General features: G+C 42.5%; 1 protein-coding gene across 11 annotated transcripts in view; it reads left to right on the plus strand.

The window, feature by feature from the left end:
* The window catches only part of FGGY (FGGY carbohydrate kinase domain containing), a 283064-nt gene that overhangs the window by 50324 nt on the left and 210367 nt on the right, over nt 1–22373 (plus strand). For 6 of the 11 annotated variants that reach the window (XM_058030720.1, XM_058030722.1, XM_058030724.1 and 3 more), the window contains one exon: nt 21042–21174. The exons of the other annotated variants lie outside the window; for them this stretch is intronic. The gene's annotated coding sequence lies outside the window, so the exon portion shown is untranslated. The remainder of the gene's footprint in view (nt 1–21041; nt 21175–22373) is intronic. 11 annotated transcript variants of the gene reach the window in all.

The following is a 22373-nucleotide window of genomic DNA, read 5'->3' on the forward strand; positions in this document are numbered from 1 at the left end:
GTTTTAATGTTTTCTGTGTGTCTTTCCAAAAACCACATTGGAAGATTGTTTTTCCTTGAGATTTTCAGAAGGAAGACACTCTCTTAATTAGTATCAGACAGTTTTGGTGTTGTTTAGCATTAAAAATAAGTGTCTGCCTTTGCCAGACATAAATTTGGCAAGTGTGTGCTCCCTGCTGCAGGAAAACAATGTCTCTCTTTAGAGCTCCCAACCAAGCTTTGGCAATGAAATGGGGCCCAGTGTCCATTGATCTCAATGGAAAACCTATTATTAGAAGGATCACTGTGACCACATCCTGCCATCATTTTGTACCCAGAACCACCACTGAGGTCAGCAGGATTTTTGTGCAAATATTTATGGCAGGATACAGCCCACTTTAGGGCATTCTGAGGGCTGACAAGCCCTCAGCTGAATTGTTCCTTCTTCCAGGTTGATCCTATCAGGCTGCTAAAATCTGAGCCATGGACAAGTCAAAAATCCCACCATCCAAGCTGGTGTTGACTGAAACCCTGTAATGCAGTTTGGGCAATTTGAACTCAGACATGAGGCAAGACTCTGGCATTGCACAATGTCCTGGTGGATTATGCCATGCCTTGGACACTGGATGGGTTGTATCCTTCTAATTCCTCAAGAAATCAGCAAGAAACAACTTTGATAGGTCTGTGGCTTGGGCAAGTGAAAACTGTTGATAATTGAGTAATTTAAGCTTTTTGTTTTTAGCAAATGCTTTGCATGTGTGACTAGTGCAGTGAATTTCCTGCTTGCCAAATTCAGTTCTATCAACACTTATTGGAACCATGAGCTGGGCTAGAGAGAAAGCTCTATCCTTTTTCCTTTTGATATGGGGAATAAATGAATTCTTTTCAGCTTACTGTACATCTGTGTTTTCACTGGACAGCAGAAAACTGTGTCACTGACTCACTGCTTGATCTTGGGTAAATCATCTAATCCTGTCTATCCCAATACCTTCATGTGTATAAATAATGTAATGACTCTCATCTGTCTTTAGAAGCTGTTACAATAACTTAGTTTATGTAGTTTTAGCTTTACTTTAGTTTTTCCCACAATATTTTATTGGTGAAAGAAGAAGGCTCTTACCCATGTCAAAGTCAAAAAGTTTCTTATCCCTGCTGGGTGCTGAAATATTCACTATTCCCAAGTTTAGATCATTTGCATGAATGACAGCATTTTATCTGAAGTAGTTTTCATACCTGTAGGGCCAGACTTGAAGTTGATATGGATTTGACACTACAGAAATTTCTCTGCTGAAATGACAACCTGGAATTTTCAGTAATAGCTGCTGCAGCTCAGCTGGGTGGCTGGAAGGTAGGAATGTCCTTCCAAAGTCTGTACATGGATTCCCTGTAAAAGGTGAAAGAGGCACAACAACAATTTATTCCTCACCTGAAACTGGCATTACCCCTTGGTTCACATAAAGAGTGTAGTTTAGGTTGAAGCCAAAAAACAAATTCAAAGCTTAATAATTTTCCTGTGAATCAACATCTATAAAGAGAAACAAAAAAACAAACCCAACCCAACAAAAACCCAAACCCAATGCATGGCTTGAGAACACAATTGGGCCATTCCACAAGACCAAGCCTGGAGAACATTTTCAGCTACAGACTGCACAAAATTATTCTTTGCATTATAATCTACATCTTGGCACCCAGGACTAACATGGTCTGTGGCTTCTTCCTCCTGAATTTTATGTCTTAAGAAAATGCTAATCTCTGGGAAAGAATGACTTGCTAATATCAGAACTTCAGGTAGAAATGTAATAGTTTCAAAGGAACTGGTCTGTTGGAAACCTTCTTCGCTCAGAGGTAAAACTCGTGGAGGGAAGAGACTGCAGGATTTGAAGATCTGAGAGGGGATGGGTGATATGATATTCTCACTAAGAGCACTCCTAAGAGACAGGAGGGAAAAAGGTTTGTGTCTGTGCTTTGATGTGAAAAAAAAAGGTCTACTTTTCTATTAGCCCAATGCAAGAATGGAACTAAATGCAAAATGTCAAAAACAGTTGCAAAATTTAATTCTTGTTTTCCAGCCAGTTCTGGGCCAGAACGATTCTGGAGGGAGAAGTTTCCTGTGAAGCAGGAAAGGTGTGATCCTGCTCCTGCGCCTTAGTCAGAGGTGTCTGGCTCCCCAGAGGAGCAGTTTCCATCTGATCCCACACAGCATCCCAAGCACAGACAGCCAGTGCCTCATGGACACAGCTCTGTGGTTAAAGTGCTGAATCAGGACTCAGACTGGCTTCAGTTCTGGCTTGCCCTGACATTTCTTACTTCATCTTGAGCAATGCCCTCAATGTCTGTGCTTCCTATCCATGAGGGCTTGCCTGCATGAGGCAGCAGGGACTTGCTTTAAGTACAGATATTTTCATTTAGTACAACCTATGATCATTGTAAGGTTAATTTAAGCTTTTTTTTTTTTTTTTTTTTTTTTTTTTTTTTTTTTTTTTTTTTGTAGATTTAAGCTAAGTGGAAGTAGCAAATTTTCAATTCAAAATACATATTTTGTGGAGGTGCATCTACCTTTTAATCAAGGTAGTAAAAGTTAAAAAAAATTTAGGCAATTCTGGAGGTATGAGTTTACTAACATCTGTGTTATTTGGGGTCCCATGGGCTTCCTCACCTGAAATGGGGAATGAATATATATTCATATAGGTTTTGGTGGGAGAATCAGACTTCAGGAAGGGCAGAAAACCTTAAGATCAAGGTTTCTTACAGGAGTCTAATAAAAAATTAAATCTTTACATTGGTATCCAACACTGCAGAGGCTAAAACAGTAGGAAATTCCAAATTCACTGATTATATGGCTGCCCTTTGAATGAAAATGTGCAGGTTTAGGCTATATGAAGAAACTGCATTGCTGAATCAAAAGGGAATCTTAACTGGTTCCTTCTATTGTCTTCTCTTACTACCTGCTTTGCCACTCATGTTCTTTTTCTCTTGGAATTAACACCCTGGTTTTTCTGTTTCTCAGGAATAATAATAGCAATAATAAAAAATTACTGCTTAGCAAATAACTATGGAAAATACAGACGGAAACCTTTAGGAGTGAAAATAGCTGCAATGAATGACAGTTGCTACTAGCAATGGAAATGTTTGGCTTAAGGTATAAGAAAAAAAGGCATGAAAAAGCATGTCAGAGCTGCTGAAAATTCATCTGGAGGACTAAGTGCATGATCTTCTCAGGCACAGGAAGAATAGAGGGGAGATTGTCAATACCCCACAGTCCTGACCCGCCTTTGTAAAGTTCTCCTTACCACAGGCACTAAGTGTTCTTTAATGCAAGTCAAGCGCTGCAAATGAGGAAAGAGAGAGAAATTAGTCTGAACAGGAAGCTTCAAATATTCTAAGACTAATTGAGTTTAGATAATTAAGGGGTTTTAAAGCTGTAATTCAGAGGAGAATAGGAGGGGAGGACAGTTTAATTGAGATTGCCTGTCCATCTGTGAATTGTCCATGCATCCTTCTGTGGCATGTCCCTCTTGTCATTCCTTCTGACCTGAAGGGGCTGATGTCGTTTGTATTGACTTTATTAGCTGGCAGCACTGCAGGCTTCCCCTTGCATTTCAGAGCTGTTTGTGCCCTGTCTCTGGTGCAGGGCACGTGTGACAGCTGCCTGTGCTGTCCTGCACTTTGAAATGCCCTGCCCTGGCGCCTTCTGGGTGTTTCTGGGGTCATGCTGGGAGCTGGAGGACGAGGAGCAGGGTTTGAAAGCTGCTTTGTGCTTCAGTAGAGGTCATTCCATGTGTGTTGGAGCTAAGTCTTCATCTCTGCTGCAGCAAGGCAGCCAAAATTGGAGGCAAGACCCTAGCCTTTGCTGCTCAGAGTGGGTTTGCAGTGGTGATAAGCCTGGCTGGTTCAGGGAGAAAGTTCCCAATAGCTTTGCACTGATACTGCTAAGAAAACAGCTTTTTTAATGGATTTCAAAGTGTGTTCTGCACCTTGGGAGTGCCTGTGCTATGCCAGCTGCATGTGCACCATGGAATCCTCCTGATCTGCAGCTCCCTGTGTGGATGTCTCACAGACCCACTGCCTTTAAATGCAGAGTGTGACAGAGGCAGATCCACGTGGCACTGTGGGCACCAGAGATTTGGATACAGTGAGTGTGAAATGGGTGAGTGAGACTGACCTGTGGTACAGGAGATTTTCTGGTTGTTGAGGATGGTGCCCAAGGACTCCCAGCCATTGGCTCAGCCCCTCTCTGACAGTGTGGGCAAACCTGGAGTGCTGCAAGCACCATGGTGGCATCTCAATTTTGATTTAGTGTTGAATAAATGAGAAACATGATGCTAGAGCTGTGTCCTGCTCCATCAGCCCTCTCTGAGGCTGTCCACCCTGCAGGCAAGTGCCATGAATTCCAATTTTACACTGACTGGTGCCCGTAGAAACCCCAGTGATTTAAAGAAGGCTGGCCCAGCACCATGCCAAATGTAATTGAGATCAAAATGCTGTTAAAGCTGCAGCAGGACATGTTTCTTAATTTAGAAAGCTTCTAGCAGATAGTGAGAGGAAAGGCCTTGGAGCCTCTACGAGCCCTGACCAATTGTAATGCACTTCTTGGGCTGTGATTGTTACAAGCAACTTGGCTCAGTGCCATAAGGGCCTCTGAGAAAATTATAAAGGCACTTGGAAGAGGATTGAGTGTGGTTTTCTTCTTGTCTCCTGCTCTTTTACAAGTGTTGCAATGGAGGAGTTACAGCAAAGCATGAGGGCCCTTTCCTGACAGACCATCCTGCTTGCACCAGGAATCTGCTTGTCAAAAATGAGGAAACAAACTGCAGGATGTTTTCATGGAGAGAGCCAGGCAAATGCTCTGTACTAACCTGCCATCAGCAGGTGTTTTCCTAGTGATTGTCATTGTTACTGTCCCTCTGGGGCCATTCGGATATGGAAAGTGGAATAAATAATCAAAGAGGATGTTCCTAGCTGCTAATTTTCAGTCAGATTTGATACTGGTCCAAGATTTAACACTTCCTTTCTCTGCCAGCCACATACTAAAAATAACATATTTTCAGGATATTGGAGACCACTGGAAACCTGTAGTATTTGGCACTTGAACATTGCCTTTCCTCTAGAGATCTCAAAGCAAAGGGTTGGAGCCTTATCCTCTCTCCTTGGAATTGTGAGAATTTGAGAATTGGAGCTACTTGAGATGTAGGTAAACAGGAGACAAACCTCAGAATGGCTCAAAAAGTCTGAATTTCCTTTTTGAGTGACATCTCTTTAAAAAATGGAAAAGCACATTTACTTTGGCTTGTCTCATGGATCTTCTGGCTGTGCCCCAGAGCAGGGTTGGCCCTTGCTAGGGCCAGGGCAGATGCCCTTGGTGGATGTAGTGGGGAGACAGCAACTGGGAGGATGGTTCCCTCTGCACAGATTGCTGCCCTCAATAAAGTGTGGAGAGTAGTTATTCTTGTTAGGAGTTTTTGTTTTCTTTTCTTTTTGTGGTTTTTTTTTTTTCTTTCCCTAGTTAATCAGGGCTTTAGACTGCCTTCCAATAATCAGACTCATTAACTAATACTTCTGGCACAGGGAATGTTTTTTAGATGGAGGTTTTTTTTGTTTTTCTTTCTCTGTGCTTTATTTTTCTTTTTGTTTGGTCTTCTTGGTTAACATAGAGATAGTGCAAGTAACTAAAAAGATGGAAGCCCTGTCTGGCTGGCAGGGATGCAGCAGATTGGGTCTGTTTGTGTGGATGGGCTCAGTGTCCCAGAGCCAGGAGGGTTCCCTGCCTGCTCTGCCCTGAGCATGACGTGTCAGATGGGTCTTCTCAGGCCTTGGGAAAGCAGCTGCTTTTGCACTGTTGGGAAAACAACACATAGGTGGGCTTTAGCCAAAAGTCCAGTGAAAGAGATTAAATAGAAACTGATCCAACAAGCAGGCTGAGAGCAAGGCAGGATTTCCCCAAGGAAACAGGATTTATTTGGATTCTCTCCTCAAGTAATTGAGCACTTTTCTCCCAAGACTCAGAGTTGCTGCAGAGCCTCTTCCCTCTGAAGGAAGGAATGATTTCTTGTGTGTGATAGTTTTGGTTGCTCTGCTCATTTTGATAATTCATTTAAGTCTCTCAGAGTAGCTGTAATTTAATCAAACTGCCTGGAAAACAGCAGGACCTTTCATGCCATGGCGGGGTGTGCACAGCTGCCCATGGAGGCCCCGTGAAGCCACGTGATTTTCATCTTGTGGTGATTTTCATCTTGTGCCACCTCTCACAAACAGAGGTGGGTCAGGCCTCGAATTCCTACAGGTACTGGGATGTTTTTCTTACTGGAAAGGGGCTGTTCTTACTCTTTGATGTTGGTGATGTGATGACTTGGAGATAAGTACGAGAGTCTCCTCATGGTGAGCAAGCGCTTGGATTGTTTATTTGGCAGAGAGAATGAAGTCACCTGCCTGATGAGAGATCTAAATGTTAGTGAAATGTCAAAACTGCCCACATCTGTTTTATCTGCCAAATTTCAGGGAAGTTATCATTCCCATCCTGCTTGGGGAAGCTGTTTTTGTTATGTTGAGCAGGATGGCTGTGCTGCACTGTCTACCTGACTACAATAAACCAATCTGTTGTTTTCTTCTTGCCTTTTCTCACCCCATCCTGACAGATGTGAAAGAGTACAGGTGCATCATGGATTTTTTTTTTCTTTTTTTCCCTAGTCTTGATGATAAAGTATCAGGTCTAGTGAGAGATATTTCATGCCTGATTGTTGCATCATGCTTAGTGACCTTCAGACTTGCTTGTGTGGAGACTGTGGGGACCTTTTGATTTACAGCACTACTGAAGCGGCTGCACACCTTGGCAAGGGCCAAATGACTATTTCAGTTCAAGTCTGTGGGTGATGAGTGAAGAGACACATTTTGCACTCCTCTCACACTGCTGAGAGATTTATTTATTTTTGAATGTTACAGATTTCATTTGAAGTTTGAAAAAATAATTTTTTTTACCTAAAGGAGAAAATGCCTTATGAAACAGTTCTCTGTCTCTTTACTTATCATTATTCAGGTGTTGCTTCCTCAAGGAATCTCTATCCCAGCTTTTCCTCCAACTCTTGATCATTCTTTTTCCTCCATGTTAATAATTTTTGGCTCCTGCTTGGGTTTGTTCCAGTACCCTTTGCTTCATCTCCACTTGAAAAAAAATCTTTCCTTTGCATCTTGCCTCTCTTTTCCCTTGGCAGGAGACAAAAGGGAGGCACGGCTTGTGGAAAACTAACCCCTTTCAGACCTGTGAAACACAAAGTGTGGCTGAGCAAATCCATTGCTCTGCAGACCTGGAGATGCTGTGCCTGGTGCAGAGCTGAAGAGATGTTTGAGGCATTCCTGGGCTGGGGCTGGAGGAGCAGAAGTGAAAGACAAGACAGCTGTGGTGGGGAGCAGGATTCATTCCCTGGCTGCTCTCCGTGGCCTTCTCGGGCGCCGCCAAGCAGGTGCCTGTGGGCTGAATTGCAGTGGGTGTTGCACAAGGAGCTGCAGGCTGGTGGAAAGGCTCCAGGGAGCCAGCTCCAGCCTACGGACTGGAGGTTTGACTCCCTTCGTCTAGACACTCTCACGGGGATTACCTCAGCAATCATTTGTCAGCCTCTATTTATTTTCCAGCGGCATGGTTAGTATTTACTGGTGCTGAGATTCTCCTCACACTCTTCCAGAGTTTATCATGCAAAGGCACTTTGGGCAGAGCAGCTTCCTAGGGCACCACTTCCATGGGTTTTTGAATAATAGTAGTGATACTCATGCTTAGGAGAAGGAAATGTACCTGATGTATGGATGTTTGCATCCATATCCCTCTGAGGGGCAAGAACATCTCTTGTGTGTATTTTGAAAGCATCAGATATTTTAGTCAGAATTGTACATAATCATATATGTTCATCAAGCTTGAGAATAATGTCTGAGCACACTTTGCTGTCACTTTAAGGAAAAAATTCTTTCAGTCTCAAAACCATTTATTTATCACAATCCTAGTTTTTTACAAAACAAACCAACCTCTTTCAGGTCCAGTAAATTTACACACAATCCATGGGGAATGTATCCATAGCCCAATTTTAAACAAGGATGTTGGTGCCTAACAGGAGCACTGTCTTGGGTTCTCTGCATTCTAAATGAACAGATGCCTCTGAGCTGACTTTTGCAGAAACTTTTCAAGTAAACTGTTGCTCTGACACACCTTCTGGAAGAGTTTTCCTCTTCCTATGGACTGGAGAGAAGGACTATTATAGTCCTATTTTATACAAAAAATTTTATAGTATAAAAATAATTTTACAGTACAAAGAATTATTTGGACTATTTTATATTAAAATGCAATTTAAAAATGAAGCTGTGTGAATAAAAGCCTTTGAACTTCCTCCCTTCTTTTCACAACTGGGATTAAAGTTCAAGTGCTGACGACATTTTATGCCCCAACTTCTGGACTCTGCTCCTTCCTTCCGTGACGTTTTGTCTCGACTCCATAATTCAGAGGGGGTAATTGAAGATTGTGAATATTAAAGATCTGATATGAAATATTCCAAGTCTGCAAAATGGGAACTTCCTTGAATGTGTTTAGTGGAAAGCTTGGCTTATGCATCAGGACAATACAAATTTCTCAAGACCTGTCTTTCATGTTTTGGATTTCCCCCCAAAGTACTGAAAGGGCATTAAACCACAGTTTAATAAATAAAAAATAAAACAGTTTAACTCATTGGTTGTTGGGGAAAGTGGAAACCCATAGAAAAGTAAATCTTTAACTCAAAACAAAAATCAAGGAACTTTGTCAAACTCCGAGGATCGATGTTGCTTTATTATTAAACCACTGTGCTGTTGTTCCCGTGGAAACAAAGAAACAAATATTTGAAGCTGTGTCACACCTTCCACCAAAACTGCAGTGAAGAATGTTTTGGAAAGTGTTTGTGTCAGTGACAGCGCTCCTGTGCTCTGAATGACGGCTTTGTGCAGCTCCTGGGCTCCCGCACAGGCCGCAAGGTGAACTCCCCACTCCTGGACCTTCCTTGTCCTCACAGCTCTCTACAAGGAATGAATTGCCCCAGGAGCTCTGTACCCAGCACAAACGATGAGTGTGAGGCTGCAGCAGTGACCCAGATGAGATGTGGGACAGCTGTTGGTTTGGGTGGGGATTTTTTACTCCATCATTTTCTATGGATCAATCCTATTAACATGCCAGATGATTTCACCTTGAACCCAGTGGGATCTGTTCAGAAATGGAAGGGAAAAAACCCCATGAAATATAACTGAGATTTTGGCTTAAAATAATATTTACTTTAGTGAGATAATATGATTCATCTCCTCATTACCAGTGGGAAGAGATCTTTCCATGCTGCCAGATATCTTTTACCTGAGGCACCCCATCTGTTTATATTTGCAGGCCAGGGAGAGTGGAGGAAATCTGATCAAAGTTAGCAGGTGCTCCTTTTTTTATTTTTTCAATTAAAATAGTGCTCTTGTTTTCTTTTTGCCCATTTCTTTCACCTTCACATGAACCATCACATTTTAACTATTTTAACCAGAAAATTCTCTTGTTACCCTGTTTTACAAACAAGGAGTTTAACCCAAAGAAGGAGAAGCAAAATACATTGACTCTGGTGTTCTATGTTGAGGTTTTTTAGTGAATATAAGGTCAAAACTGTAATTAAATATCTCACCACTGGGAAAAGCATCACATTTCTCATTTCCAGCATGGAAAATAGTCTATGATGTCTCATTAAGGACAAGCCCATTTTGCAACCTTTCCCTTGCTGGAAGCACTAATCACCTTTTTCTTGCCTACACACTTACCTATTTTCACACAGTTCAGAGAAGTTTCATATCTTACAAATCTCTTCTGCACTGTTAAATGTCTTTGAAATCTAATTGGGTCAAAAGCTATTAAAGCTGGAAGAGGGGAAGGACATTTTCATTAAGTTTTTGCACATTAGGCTGAAATGTACTTTTCTGATGTGTGAGGAGACATCACAATGAATTCAGCTTTATAAAAACTGAGCTTCCCTTCTGAACCAGAAGGTTGGATGGAGCTCTGAGCAACCTGGTCTAGTGGAAGGTGTCCCTGCCCATGGCAGGGGGTGGAACAAGATGAGCTTTAAGGTCCCTTCCAACCCAAATCATTCTGGGATTCCATGAAGTAGAATTCCTTATGAAGCATTTACTTTGTGTAGGACCATGTGTACAAGGATGCTGGGGTGCTCTGAATGTGAAATAAAACAAATAATTGTCTAAGATTTTCTAAATTTTAATTTATTTTTTCTCATATTTCCCTCCCTAAGGAATGTTGCCATTTTAGTCCAAAACCTGCTCAACATTGGAAGGTTTAAATTATAACCAGCTCTAAAAATCATCCTTTTCAAATTACAGGCCAGCTAAAAGACACGAGCATGGGAAACCTTCCTTCAGTGTGGGGTGAGTGAGCAGCTCAGATGCCTTTGATGGACCACACACTGCAATGCCTTCCAGTATTATCAAATAATAACTTGGAAACCCTGGGCCATGTGTTGTTTGAGGTGAAGTCAGAGGCCACGTTTGGTTTGTGGTTGCTGTATATATCGTGACAGGTGGATATATATGAAATGAGGGGCTGGGGAGCACTGCTTTTATTTGTAAACCCTGCTTAAGATAATTACAGTGGTGTAGAGCAGAGGAAAACCTTGTGCCTGGCCTGGTGGTTATCTGTGTATCATGGCCCAGCATGTCTCCTGTGTAAAGGAATATGTAATTCAAGAAGTGTCCCCAGGAAAGGGAGAAGCAGCTTTTGTTCTCAAAACCAGCCCTGTCCTGATTGAGGCCACATGTTCCCTTGCAGCCCCTAATCAGTGTGGGGCTGATTCCTATTTAGTTCCTTTCAACCACTGTTATTCAAGCTTTATGCTGTTGGAAATCTGCTCATTCTCATCAACTTGTGCTGCAGGGATTCTCTGTGCCAGCTCTGGAGATCCTGATATTCTTTCTAATGCACTTTCACTGCCTTATTCAGGGGGATATTTTTCTACATAATGATTCACAGCAGCTGTGCCTCAGGCAGTGGCTTGAGGTAGGAGGTTATGCAGCAAAGCTGCTTTAAAACACTAATTTTGGTCTTTAAAAATTGTGTGAGAAGGGGGGAGGTTCTTGGGCTGAGGATGGACGACACAATTTGAGCATGTTGGAATACAGTGAAAGACAACCCATCATCTCAGGGACATTGTGAAAACCCCTATCTTCTGTGCATTCATATCTTATGATGATAGCTTATTTTTGTAATTTTGCTAGAAAATACAGTTTTCACTGTTCCCAGTTAGTTTTAGCTTTAATTTACCTGATAACCATAATACTTTCTTTGCTGTGAATCCATTGCTATTTTATCAAATACTCATAATTAGATTTAGAATAAATGGAACTTAAAAACCCAAGTCTAATGAAGGGAATTGTTACCCAGGCCATAGGAAAGCTGAGTTCTTTTCTCCAGAGGGCCTTGAACCTCTATCTTCAGGAATGGTCTTAACTACAATAACACACTCCACAACAGCTGCTCTTGAGGCTGGCATTTCAGCCAACGCAGTTGTGTTCAAACCAGTCAACTAATGACCAAATTCACAGCTTCTAATTGCAGCCAGTGCATGGTGTAAACACCATGCAGATGGCCTTGTTACCCTGTTAGCTTCAAATGGAAAAAAAAAAAAAAATTTACTGGTCACTTAATTCTTTGTGTGTAAGTCTCAGCCTGACATCATTAAAGGGCATTTGTTGACTGGGGAAAGGCACTATAGTTTCCCTTCTTGCATTTTTACTTTTTCTTCTGTTAGTGTGATCATTTTGAGTTTAATGTTGGCTGTAGAACTTGCAGAACTTAAACATGTAATTTTTAGAAAAAAACAGAGTTGCTATGCAGTAGTAAAAACGATTATTCCTTCTCTAGCCCAAGTTACTCACTTAGCAACAGTCCTAAACTAGATTTGCTGAGCCTGAATGGATGTTTCTGTGTAACTGTTTGCCTGTAAAAACATGAGAAAATCTTTATTTTTTCATGAATTCCAGAAGCATCTTCATTTCTTGATTTGCTTGAAGACAAAATTTCTCCCAGTTAATACCTTTTCTTGATTAATCCACTTAAGTTAATGAAGCACATGCCCAACTACAGCAGCCTGAGCAATACGACTAACTAGGGTGTGATTCCTCTTGTATTTAAGATAGTGTGAATATTTGGGTAGGTTCATGCTTTAAAGTGGTTTTTGTAAGGGGAAACTAACTACATTATTTTTGTGTCTATTTTTTACAAATAATCAAGACTTGGATAAGTTCTGTAAAGGAGGAAGGGAACACTTTTCAGGGCAAGCTAAGAATCAAGCCTTTTCTTCTGAAATAAAGTGTTTTGAACCCTGTGACCAATCTGCAACAAGCCCTGAGAGACATCAGATTTCTTGGCTGAGCATGTTCCCACCTATGGCCCATCTTTTCCCACACAGAGTCCAGTAGTGCTGCTCTCTCCCAGAGCAGATTCTGGAACAGAAGAAGCAAGCAGTGGCACGTAGGAGGAAAAGTGATGTTCAGAGGGAGCACAGGGGTCTCTGGCCACCTACAGAGGGGTCAGAACTGCTGTGGGAGTGCAAGGGAGATGATGCAACATCAGCTGTAATTGTTGGAGCGAAATATCTCCCCATCAAATGTAAAGAGCTTTGAGACCTTGAAAGTCTGGTTTAGTTCTTTGTTTAGGCAGCACCTCAAACACCAGAGCCTCTGAGTCAGTGCTGCTGCGATATAAAAAGTGAAAAATACTGTGAAAAATGCTACTGGGACAAAACATGAGATTCTCTGTGTTCCTGACGTTGCAAGACACAGGAATCTAAGAATGTTTGACAGTCTGTCATTGTAACCACTGAAACCTTAGAGGTCCAATTAAAACCTCATAAAGAATAATTTGGTGAAGTTTGCATATGTAAAATAAAATGCTTTCATAGCTCAGCTTTATGAGCATGTATAGACTCTAAGAATTCTGAAAACATTCATGTATTTTTATGAATGTCATGAACTCAAAATTATTTAGCTAATTTTGACACTTTTCTTTTTTTTCTCTGCAGGCTTTCACCATTTCTTATAGCCCAAACCACAAATAAAGCATTAAAATTATTGATGTGAGCTAAACAGGAGGGCTATTGCCAAAAATAGCAATATTCACTCAGGCTCATTCTGTGTAGCTCTGGAAAAATTATTCCCATGCTACAGCAAAGATCACATTTTTTCTTTTCTTCACTAATAGCAGAAATATTACCTTTCAAGTGGTCTGTTATTCCTGCAGCTGGGGGATAAGCAGGTTGGATGAAATTTAAGGTAGCTAAATGAGCAAGGCTTGCCGACCCAGCCTCCTGCTAATACAGTGAATGATTTATGATGCTTTTCTCTCCTGGTGCCTTCCCACCCCTTATTTTTCCCTTCAGGATGACAGCAAAATGAGGCAAACAGGCAAATGAAACCTCGTATTTGACCTAACTGAGCTGCAGGAGCTTTGCTCTTTTTTCTTCCCACTTTAATAGAGAGCACGGGAGCAGTTTCAGGGCATGGTTGGGCTCCCAGGGAGGATGTTCAGAAGGGGTGTTCACAGCCCTGCCTTGCTCTGACCAAAGAGACACTTTAACACCAGAAAAAACACGAGGAATTTTGGAGTTTGGACAGAATACAGGTGTGTACATGCACAGGCTTGTGTAGCATGTCACAGAATTCACAGGATTCTGTGTCAGAATCCGTGTCCACAGCCTCGGAGAGATTTGGCAGTGATGGAAAGACACTTTATCCTCAGATAAGAATCCCATGTGTGGTGCTCCCTTAAAGCCACAATCCTCAGCCTGGGCAACCTCCTCCCCCATATCAGCAGCAGCTGCTGGTTGGTCTCTAAATGACCTCCACAGTCCTTCAAGGCTCCAGAAGGGAAGGAGCTGTTTTATGGGGTTCAAACTGCAGCCCTGGGAGCTGGAGCACTTTGTGCCACTCAGTACCAGTGGCTGGAGGAGCCCACCAGGGCAGGGCCAGCCAGGAGACTTGGGGAGACAGGTGGAATCTACAGAGAAACACAAACAATCCAATAAATTGCTTAGAAAGAAGGTGAAGCATGGAAAGGAAAATTTTCTTGGAAAAATTAAATAACCTCATAATCCTGAGGTTTGTTATGGTTTGGATGGGAATGAGAGGCAAAGAATTGTCCTTTGCAGTAAGTTCCCTTGGATAGGTACAACTCTAATCACTAAGAAAATGCACATTTATACTTCCCTTAGTCAGTGAGAGTTTGGCTTTGTGCTGTTTCCTTCTGAGATTAACCAGAGCACAGAAACATGGATTTGTTAGCTGGTGCTCCAGGGGATTTAGAAAACTATTTGGGGAGTACATATTGGCTCTGGGTTCTCTTACTACCAACACACAGGTTTGTAAGAGCCTCAGTGACTGCAGTAACATGAGTATAACCATTCCTTCTCTTCCCCAGATGATTTTAAAGGCTGCATTTATCTGTGTGAGATTATAGGGTTTTGAGGTCTTAGAACAGTCTCAGTACAATGATCATTGCCAGTTTTAAAATCCATCCTGAATCCATGATTCAGAAATAAAATGATAAAGAGTAAAAATGAGAAAGAAACCTGATATCGCTGTAAAATAAAGCTCAACCACAGAGAGCTCATCAGAGCTGGGAAAACAGAACATGGACCAGTGCTAGTGGTGTTTCAGCAGTGACCCTGGAGTCCATCCTGCCTGACTGAAAGCCAGGCTTTTGTGTCTGAAATCAGAACCCCTGTGTTGTACTCCAGCCCTGGACAAACACAGGATGATTAAGAACTTAGTAAGCATCTGTGAAGTGACACTGAGATCGTTGCTGCCCTCGCTGTGTGTAAAAGGTTTTTTCCCTTGGAGAACAGCAGCCACAGGAGGCAGGGAGGGCAGGGGACGTGTGGGGGCTCTCAGGGCTGCACCGGGAGAAGCAGCAGAAATGATGCAGGTGTAGGCTGGAGAGAAAAGCTTGTTAAGCTGAGAGAGCAGGGGCAGTAGGGGTAGGACCCACAGAAAAAGCAGGATCCTGAGGGAGATGTGTATATCCAAGTCTCTTGCTAAATAATGAGGAAAAAAGAAGCACATGCACATCATTGTTGTAGGAGTTTCTCTCATTAGATCAAAAGGACAACACCACAGCAATCTGTTGCTTCTGTAGAAAATACAGCGTCCTAGAGGAGGAGGGGACACATGTGGGCAGCAAGAAAGCTCTTGGAAAACAACGAAGGAGGCAGCGGGAAAGAAACAGCTCAGGGGTGGGGTCAGAGCAGTCCCAGAGCAGTTGGAGAGGAATGAGCAGGCAGATGAGTGGGTGAGGACAGACACCCCACTGAATGTTGATTGTGGCACAGCCTCCATCTGTCCTGCCTTGGTGCACCCACTCCTAGTGCTAGGAATAAGCTGTCATACCATGGAATCAGATTGCTATTTGTCGTGGTAAAACTGCTGCTGAGAAACACCAGCTTTGTCTCCTAGTGAGAGATAAAGAAACAATAATAAACGGTGTTTACAGGCCCCAGTTGTGTATCCCACTTTGCAGATGTGCTCCTTTTATCCTCCACCCTGCTTTGCCTGTGCCATCACAACCTGGAAACTCTGTGCACTCCATCCATGGGTGACTTCAGCTTCACTGCATCCATGGCTGATTTACCTTGCACTACATCCATGGGTGACTTGCCTTTCTTAAGCTCCAGTAATTCATGGCTGAGAGTCCAAGGCACTTTGATACCAAAGAACCTCCACATTAAATAACCACCCCAGGAATTGATGCTAACACAAAGCTACATCCAAGAATTCAATAACTTTCACTGTTGACAACCCAGTAACATTTCAGGGCAGGAACTGAAATTTCTGCCTTACCATCAGAGTAAGGAAAGAACAGAGAAGTCAGACCAACTTCCAGACCTCAGGTTGCTGCTGGATTAGTTCTGTCTGGACTTGTATAATTCTCTCTTGACTCCTCTGATGATGGCCTTGAGACTGAGGACGGCTCTACAGCTGCAGATGTCTGAATTTTGTGCTGTTGCTGGAATCCTGTTTCAAAGAACAATCCTGTTTAAAAACCTCAGGAGAGGCTGTGCAAAGGAACAATGAAATGTCAGAAGAAAAGAAATGTATTTTTATTTCAGCACTGAATTTCCTTTGGAAGTATCAGCCATCACTCTTGGAATGGAATGACTTACAGCTTGATATGAGGGTTTTAGCATGTCCTCAACCTGATTTTAGTGTGGGCCACATCTGAACCAAGTGAGGTCACCATCAAAATTGGACTGTGGTACGTTCCTGAGGTAACAGTATGTGACACTGGGGGTTTCTTTTGTCATGTTTAAAGTGAGAAAAAAATCCAGAGGAAAAAAAAATGTAGCTAAATCTTGCTGCATCTTTCTTTTTGGAGGGAACACCTGTCTAGGGTAATCCTTCGTTGTTTGCATTCATGAGAAACAGGAAAGCAGCTCTATTTGCTCTGACTTCATTAGTGGCAGCCCAGCTTCTCAAATGAGCACAAAGTTTCTTTTTTTGCCAGCTCCAAACAGAAAAAATTACTACTTGGTCAATTCCTCATAACTTTTAAGGCTTTCAATCACAGCAGTAAATGCTACTGTGCCCCAGCTCCTGCCTCTACTAAATTGTATTATAAGCACCTTAATTACAGTCTGTGCTGTCTGATGGGCCATGGAAAAGGTCGTCTTCCAAAAAACACATGATAACAGGGGTGGAGTGATCCTGGGCTTTTTTTGTCTGTTGGGAAAGAAAGGGCATTGCAGAGAAGATTAATAGTAAACAATGTTAATCTAAATATATCTCACGACACAAAATATCCCATTCTTTCAGGCTTGCCGTCTCAGGGGGTAGTGGCATTCACCGTGTTACCGCGGGGATCGCTGCTCAGAGCCAGGCTCCTCCTCTGCCCTGCCGAGCTCAAACCAGCTCTGCTTTTGTTGTCATTCCATGCTGAGCTGCAGCAGTACAATGAGGTCCCTCACTTGTGCTGCTTTTAGCAGGAGAGTTCAGGGCTCCCAGGTTGAGATCTAGTTCAAGGGCAGAGCAGTGAACAGAAACACTCAGGGACTTCATGGTGGTTTGAGCAAATTCTCCGCGCCACTGCCAAAGAGAAGCTTCAGACCTGGGTCTCAAGGATGGATTAGTGCCCCTCTACAGCCCGTGTCTGCCTCTCTACTTATTTAATTATTTTTATAGGTCAGATCAAGTAGGAGTTGGAGCAGCTTTTAAAGTCTGCTGCCCGCAGTAGAGCAGAGCATCTGGCCGGGCGATTGCGTCGCTGCCGCCCCGTTAATGGCACGGCCCTGGGCCTTGGGGCAGGCAGGCTATCCTTATCACCCTGGCAGGCTGCCAGCCCCAAAGAATAATCCATTAACGTCTGCCCCGCTGGCATTCTTGCCAAATACAAGGGATATCTTTTAAATAAACATTGGCAGTTCCCAGTCGGAGGAAAGAGAAAGGGAGTAGAGGAAAAACAATCCTTGACATTTCAGTGACTTTGCAGGGCAAGCTGACACCTGGTACCACCCTTATCTGCGGCTGTTTGTGCAGAGCTGCAAAACAGCTTCTTCTCCTGGCGCTTTTGCTTTCTTTAAATAGAACTGGGAAGACTGATAATGGTAGGAGTAGCTTTCTTGGATAGGTATTCTTTGCCTTTCCTTTTTCCAGGCTAGGGAGACCCTGTGTTAACATCTGGGCTCCTGTTTTTCTCCCAAGTACAGCAGAATAGCGTGGCAGCTTTCCTGCCTCAGACTCTGCCAACAATATTTTTTTTCCCACAGTTTCCCTCCCTAGTGGATTAGATACAATGTGGATTTACTTTCAGGGGGGCACTTTCCCACCTGATTTCCGATCTCTCCATCCATCAAGCTGAACAGCCTCATGGATGTGCCAGGAATCAGAGCATCTGGGGCTCACCCCATTCTCAGCATTCCTCAGGAAGGGCTTTTTCTGTTTGTTTCAACCATTTCACTTTTTTTTTTGTCTCTATAGCCAAACTTTCAATGACAGCTTGAGGTTTATTTTTCCAGCTGTTATATTTTCCTTCATAGCAATAAAATTACTTGTTTGGATATTTCACTGTATCAATAAATGAGCTGTCGAGGTTTTATTTTTGCAGTCCAGTTAAGATCTGGAGTGGGGTTCATTTGTTCGGAATGCAATTGGGAGACAGTAAAATATTTACTGTTGAAAGAATAATATAGGGACAAACCTAGACTTTGCTACCCAGCTCTGAAACTGGGTTTCCTTTCTGCTGGTTTTGCCTTGATTCACTGATTGCACTGATGCTGCCTCAGTGTTCATCAGAGGGCATAAACTCTTTTATTTCATCTTTCTAACAAGTTAATTCAAAGATTGGACAGTAGTTTGAAGGATTTTAAATATTGATTGTAAGGATATTTTAGTGCTAAAGTCTCTGCTGCTAAGAACTTTGCAACTACTACTTTGCCAAAACTTCATCAAAATTTCTAACTGTAATATATCTGTATATTTATACTGAATTTGCAGCGCTGTATTTTGCTTGCCCTTTTTCATCTAAGTGTTGAAGTTATTCCTATCTTTCTCTGCAAAATCAACACCATCCCCACCCATGATTAAACTTATAAGATTAGCACTACTGGTGAATTTTCTGCTGCAGCTAAGAGTTTCCTCTAATGCTTTTACTTGTGTGTGGGATGGGGCAGAGGAAGCACCCTGCCTGCTGCAGGGCCTGGGGACAGGCTGACAAAGTGCAGAAAGCATTTTTTGACCAGATCCTCATTTTAGGGCATTAAGCTTTTATGTCTCAACACTTCCCTTTTTGAAGCATGGTGACATTTGAATATGTCAATGTGTTTTCAATGAAGATAACTTAATCACCAGCACTGGGAGCTTGTATATCTCCTAATTAAATTGGAACCAATCTGAATCTCCCCAAACCAATCTTTGCTGTATTTTTAGTTCAATCTGTCGCTCCACCCCTGGCCAGCCTGTACATGGTAAACCTTCTGCTATTTCCTGCTCGGTTATTTAATGCTGGAGCCAAGCTACTTTCAGTTCCTGAGGCAGAACCAAGCAAATCAAATGTGGTTAGCATGGAGTTAACTGGAAACATTCCCAAAAGATAGCAGACTTTTTCCTAAACACATACTGATCCACCTACAGTGGAAAAGAAACATCATTTTGCAAATCATAACCTCTTCACTCTGCTTCTGTCTGGACACTTGCAGACCTTGTTGATAGTTTGTACTTAAAAAGGATTATCAAAAAGATACCACAGGCTCTTCACAAGTAGATTGTAATTGAAAGGCAGTGGAAGTCATTCAAATAGTGTGTGAAAAGGGGCAAGAGAAAAGTGTATCATGCTGAGGAACTGCTTAAAATAGGTAAATGCATAATAAGAAATTGTAGGTTCCTGTACCGGATTAAGGTGACACAACTATTGCTCTAATTTCATTGTTTTGCAGCAACAGGGAGTGGCTTTTTTGCTGGCCAGGGAGATCCCTAAATCCAGGTGTGCTCCAGTAAGGACAAAGGAGGCAGCTGCAGTTGCTGTGTGGGCTAATAAACCCTTCAGTGGGCATGTTCAGCAGGGAGGAGTCACGTCCATCTGAGTTCAAATCTGGAGCTGTTAACTGAGTTTAGATCAGTCTGTGAGACTTCTCCTCCAGGGAAAACAGTGTGCTTGCCCCCTGAAGTGTGAGGGTGAAGGGTAAATAAATACAGAATTGCTGCATCCAGTAGAGGCTATTGATTAGTGCCAGGGGAGGCCTGTGTCCTGCTTTCCCAAAAGAAATCCTTGCAAGTTCTTTGTAGAGTACTCCAGTGGGTTCCTGTACAACTCACCAGCACCTGCTTCCCTGGATGACAAAACTTGCAGGGCAGAGAGGATAAAGAAATGTCTGGATTTCTCCTCCAGTAACTTTCCAACCTGTTCTTCCAATTAAGGGTTGAGGCCTTGAAAATAAAATCCCAGGTGTTTAGTGGGAAAAAAAAAAGTTGAATACAGTGCAGAGGCCCAAGTTGTGTCTTTCTTTCTTGTGGTACCCCCTCTCCCCTTCTATTGCAGTAGAGGAAAACCACTTACTACTGGGGAATCCATGTAGGAATTTGTCTTAAGGGATAAAATCAATAACAAATCCAGTTTCAGCAGCTCTTCTGTTCACAGGGTTAATTGTTTAAATAAAGGAATGTGGTAATAGAGACATTCTGCTTCAGGCTTCTCTCTTTCAGACCCTGCAAGTATTTTCTAACCCAGATTTCAAGAACAACAATGTGTAGATGTGCTGGAACAAGTGCTATTTTTAAGTTTCCTGTGGTTTGAGGAATTGTCAGATTTCTCTGTCTGAAGGATCAAGGGATAGTGAAAGCCAGTTCTGAGTTTCTGGTTTGAAGGTTGAAGGAATATAAAAATGAACAGACAGTGATTTTCTGCATTGTAGCAGATGAAAGAAAAGATGAAAGATCTCAGAAAGATCTCAGCCATGCTTCTGTCTATCCAGAGCAGCTCCAGCAACTGCAGACTTTAATTCAATAAATATTATTTAACCTAGTTCAGGAAAATCCCTCCACTACAACAAAACAAGTTTTTCCACTCTCAGGGGTCACGACCGTATCTACGGAAGCAGCCCACGCTGATAAACTGTTGCACAACTGATACTGAGCAAGTCTTCAAAGAGCAGAACTGCCCCAGCTGAGCTGGGTCTGTCTGGCAGGCCAGGCCAGGTGAAGTGATCTCATCTGCCCTCCCTGTGCTGTCGAATTCCTGCCAGTTGTGCACTACAGATGCCTTTTTTTGGTGCAAGCAGAACCAGTTCACATGCAGAGATCTGCATGTCCCAGTAAACGTCCCATTGCCCATGGAAAGGTGCTGTCTGTCTTCCAGCTGCATCCATGATGCTCTGTGGGGTTTTGAAGCTCTCTTGGCTCTCACTGGAGTGGCTGTTCCTATGTCTGTGTGTTATAACACATATTAAGACCACACAATAAATGTAAATCTATTTTTTGCTATTATAACACCATAGATGCTGTTTAGGGGTTTGATTTGCTCCCTGTTCTCTCTTGTTTCAGAACAAGCAGTGCCCAGGAACATGTCTCTTCTGTGTCTCTCCTGCCCATGCCCCACAGATCTAAATATATATGATTAAATATAATAAACCACAGTGCCAGTACTTGTACAGGAGAGCAAGAGGACAGAGAAGAGGTAAGAGTTTGTTTTTATGCAGATTGAAACATCCCAGTAGCAGAAATAATGGCACTTACAGGAATATCACAATCTCCTGAATAATACAATTCCCTCACTGCCTGGAAACTTAACACTTAGGCAGGGATGCATTTCACCCTTTAGTAATTGTGTGGCATCTCAAATGGGTATGATTTTTGCTTCATAAACATCACATTTTATGCCTTACAGTGCACTGATCCTACAAACAGACTTAAACATCTGATCTGGGAAGGTACACAAATGAGCAGTTGCATGGCTTATAAATTGTGGTGTGGCTTTACAATGCAAAATGACACATCTGGCATCTAGCTGAGAGGGCTTTTTCACTTTTTCTTTTTCCTACCCCAAAGTGTTTTCTCCAGGGGAAAAAAAATATAAGTCAACTTGTCTGAAATAACACACTTTCAGTATTAGCAGTAAAGGCTATCTGTGCCCTGTGCAAGTGGAGAGAATATCCCATGTACAATCAGCACATTATGTTGTTGTCCAAAACAAAACTGGAAAATTTTAAGAACAACCACTGTATAATGTCAGATTATCACGGCGTCTGGTTTTGGGAGCCTTGCTCTCTTCTTTGAGGATTATTATGCCAACATATGAAAGAGAAAACTAAATGGAAACCAAGAAAGATATCATTTTCCTTTCCTCCTCCTCCCCTTCTTTTCCTGTTGGGAGTGTTTCTGTTTGTCTGCATAAAACTTACCCATTCCAATTCCTAACTACTATTTAAGGTTGCCTGCCAGCCTGGGAAGTTGTTATGCAGGTTGCACTTAAATAGCTCACGTTTGACTGCAGAGCACCTGTTGGTTGACTTGGAGACAGTAAAATTCAGGGCAAAGGCTTCCCAAACACAAAGGGTTGCTTGTGGAAAAAGTCCTTGTTGATCTTGGATGGAGTTATAACCAGCACTTGATGCCTTTAGTGGGGCATTGTATGGTGCACTAAGTCTGTACATGTGTTTCTGTGTGTGAAAAAACAACACCTGAGCTAAACAGAGAGCACAGAGCTAAAGGGCTTTCTTCAGGTGTGTTTTATGGAGCACTTTTGAAAGGACTTTTTGTGTAGGGCTCTTGGAAACTCTTTTCAAAGCCCTGCTCAGAAGTGCCGGGGCCTGTGGGCCACCTTCCCGTCAGGGCGTGCATCGGGTGCCTCACGTCTGCCCAGAGCAGACCTGGGTC

The sequence above is a fragment of the Melospiza georgiana genome, chromosome 9, assembly GCF_028018845.1.
Source record: "Melospiza georgiana isolate bMelGeo1 chromosome 9, bMelGeo1.pri, whole genome shotgun sequence".
Lineage (NCBI taxonomy): Eukaryota > Metazoa > Chordata > Aves > Passeriformes > Passerellidae > Melospiza > Melospiza georgiana.